This window comes from Herpailurus yagouaroundi, unplaced genomic scaffold (genome assembly GCF_014898765.1).
Source record: "Herpailurus yagouaroundi ecotype Mexico unplaced genomic scaffold, PumYag 28, whole genome shotgun sequence".
Classification (NCBI taxonomy): domain Eukaryota; kingdom Metazoa; phylum Chordata; class Mammalia; order Carnivora; family Felidae; genus Herpailurus; species Herpailurus yagouaroundi.
In genome coordinates this window covers 105,249,911-105,253,557 of record NW_024412376.1, presented here as the reverse complement: position 1 = coordinate 105,253,557, position 3,647 = coordinate 105,249,911, and the positions used below count along the sequence as shown (strand labels likewise).

General features: G+C 43.1%; 1 pseudogene; it reads left to right on the top strand.

Annotated features, from left to right (window-relative positions):
• Nucleotides 1-1,225: 1,225 nt before the first annotated feature.
• Nucleotides 1,226-2,542, top strand: LOC121030739 (heterogeneous nuclear ribonucleoprotein A1-like; annotated as a pseudogene).
• Nucleotides 2,543-3,647: the final 1,105 nt, after the last annotated feature.

Sequence of the window (3,647 nt, the reverse complement as noted above, 5' to 3'; positions counted from 1 at the left end):
AGAGGAAGAAGAAAACAACCTGTGGGAAGTTGCACTACACCTCACCTCTTTCCTCTCCCCTGCTCACCTGGGCCAGACCTTGGCCAATAAGTGGCTCAAGGCATAAGGGGCCAGGCCCCTTACTTTGAGGTACAACTACTTTTATTGTACAATTTATGTTTCAGAATTATCATGTAATCAGACTAAAGTGAGTACATTTTTGTTTAGCCTTTTCATCTGTTCTATCCTGCCTCCCTCATTCTCTTTTTCCTAAGAATATTCACCCAATTAATCACTTAAGAATATCCATCTTAGATTTCTAGGGAACTCCAAATAAGACAGCTGGTAAAAGAAGAAGTCTCTAAGGATGGATTCTGAAGTTAGATTTCTCACCAGCTGTGTGGCCATGATTATGTAAAGTAATGATAGCCCCTGGCATGCTGGAACTATGTGATTGCTAAAACTAACTGAAATGAAGTACAGGTAGAAGATAAAGGTCTCGTTGGTACAGTGCCTTGGACACTTGAGAAGTATGGTAGAGGGAACAAGAAATATCCATTCCACAATTCTTATAGTTACTAACGTGCTGGTGATGTATTAAAGAGAGAAAATTACACTTAGGTATATTAACCAATGATTTAAATCAAGGTTTAAGAGTCAGATGTCTTCTTTGACAATATTTTTAAAGACCCACATCTGGTATAGTGGTGGGAAATATGGTGGAGTAGGAAGATCCTGAGCTCACCTCCTCCCATGAATGTACCAAGGCTGTAACTCCATGTAGAACAACTGTCCCTAGATAATGACGTGAAGGCTAACAGATTTCCATAGCTAAAGATTTAAAGAAAAATACACACTGAGAAGTGTAGGAAGGGCAGAACGTCCTCTCATCAGGACGCAAACCCTCAGTGTGGAAACCCACAAGTGGGAGGGATAACACATTTACAGAGGTCTTCCCTGAAAAAGGAAGGTTTCAAACCCGATATGAGATAATCCATGCCCTGGGAAGACAAGCCTCCATAATGTCTGTTTTTCAAAATTAACAGAGGTTAATTCTGGGAGGGCCTGAGGGCTATAGGAAATAAAGACTCCACTCTTAAAGGGCCTACCTGTAATCTCACACTCTCTGAAATTTAGAAGAGGCAGCAATTTAAAAAGGATCTGGGGCTTTCTGCCTGTGGACACCACTGAGTAAGCATCATTAAAGCCTCCCCTCCCACCACGTCTAAGTCAGAGACTCCCAAAGAGCCTGAACAGTTGTGGAAGCTTTTCATCGGAGGTTTGAGCTTTGAAACAACTGATGAGAGTCTGAGGAGCCATTTTGAACAATGGGGAATGCTTAAGGACTGTGTGGTAATGAGAGATTTGAACACCAAGCGCTCCAGAGGCTTTGGATTTGTCACCTATGCCACTGTGGAAGAGGTGGATGTAGCCATGAATGTCAGGCCACACAAGGTGGATGGAAGAGTTGTAGAACCAAAGAGTGCTGTCTCCAGAGAAGATTCTCAAAGACCTGGTGCCCACTTAACCGTGAAAAAGATTTTTGTCGGTGGCATTAAAGAAGACACTGAAGAATGTCATCTAAGAGATTTTTTTGAATAGTATGGGAAAATTGAAGTGATTGAAATCATGACTGACCGAGGCAGTGGCAAAAAGAGAGGCTTTGCTTTTGTAACATTTGACAACCACGACTCTGTAGACAAGATTGTCATTCAAAAATACCATACTGTGAATGGCCCCAACTGTGAAGTAAGGAAAGCTTTATCTAAGCAAGAGATGGCTAGTGCTTCCTCCAGCCAAAGAAGTCAAACTTTGGTAGTGGTCGTGGAGGTGGTTTTGGTGGGAATGACAACTTTGGCTGTGGAGGAAACTTCAGTGCCACTGTTGGTGGCAGTCAAGGTGGTGGTGGATATGGTGGCAGTGGGGATGGCTATGATGGATTTGGTAACAACGGAAGCAACTTTGGAGGTGGTGGAAGCTATAATGATTTTGGCAATTACAAAAATCAATCTTCAAATTTTGGACCCATGAAAAGAGGAAATTTTGGAGGCAGAAGCTCTGGCCCCTATGGTGGCAGACGCCAATATTTTGCCAAACCACGAAACTAAGGTGGCTATGGCAGTTCCAGCAGCAGCAGTAGCTATGGCAGTGGCAGAAGGTTTTAATTACTGCCAGGAAACAAAGCCTAGCAGGAAAGGAGAGCCAGAGAAGTGACAGGAAACCTATAGGTTACAACAGGTTTGTGAACTCAGTCAAGCACAGTGGTGGCAGGGCCTAGCTGCTACAAAGACGACATGTTTTAGACAATACTCATGTGTATGGGCAAAAACCTTGAGGACTGTATTTGTGACTAATTGTATAACAGGTTATTTTCATTTCTGTTCTGTGGAAACTGTAAAGCATTCCAACAAAGGGTTTTAATGTAGATTTTTTTTTTTTTTTGCACTCATGTTGTTGATTGCTAAATGTAATAGTCTGATCATGATGCTGGATAAATGTGTCTTTAAAAAAAAATGCACCTGGGCCATAGATGAAAGAGATTTATTGATTAATTTTAGGGTGTGTGCCAGAGGGGCAGGGATCTGGAAGAACTTTCTCTGGGAATGTAAGCACAGGTGGGCTTGCCTTCTTTCAGCCTAGGTCATTCAGTTCTGACATTATCTACCTTGCTAACACTGCTTGCCCTGACCCAGCATTCCCATGTAGATTTGTTCCACCCAATCTGCTGACCCCTACAGGCACCCCTCCAAAGAGGCTACGACCTGCCACATCTGGTGGGCAACCTCAGCTGGGACTAGTGCACCTCAAGTGACTCTTGTCCTGGAAAGGGTAGGCCAGCCTAGCCTACCAGCACACCCACAGCAGCTACTGGGCTTCACAGCCAGCCACACCTGGGGCTAACCCCGCTGACCATTATACCAGCAGCAGTTGCAACTGGGCCTCTCAGCTTGTCATTCTGGGGCTCATACTTACCCACCAGTGCACCTGTAGTAGTTGCAGCTGGACATTGCATCCAGCCAGCCCAAAGGCCTGTCCCACCCACCATCACACCCACAGTAGTTGCAGCTCAATCACAACAGGAGGCCACAAACAGCTCACACAAGGCAAACCCCTAGGGTACCTAGTTCTGGTAATAAGGAATATTGCATTTCTGGGCCCACAGAATGCCATCTACCTAAGATCATAACCTCTAAGACCAAGAGATGGAGCTGACCTACCTAATATTTAGAAAAAAACAGGCAGTCAGACAACATAAGGAGACAGAGGAATTCCAAACAAAAGAATATGAGAAAAACTCAAGAAAAGAATGAAATGAAACAGAGATAAGCAATCTACCTGCTAAAGAGTTCAAAGTAATGGTCATAAAGATGTTCATCAAATTTTGGAAAGAGTAAATGAAGTGAGAACTTCAACAACGAGATAGAAAATACAAAAAGAACCTAAAAGAGTTAAAGAATACAAGGACTACCATGAAAAATACACTAGAGGGAATCAACAGAAGATTAGAGGATGTAAAAAGATGGATCAATGATCTGAAAGAAGGGCAGTGGAAAGCATCCACTGATAAGCAAAAAGAAAAAAATGAGGAGAGGTTAAGGGCCTCTAAGACATAAGTGATACTAACATTTGCATTATAAGGGTCCCAGAAGGTGAAGAGACAAAGAGCA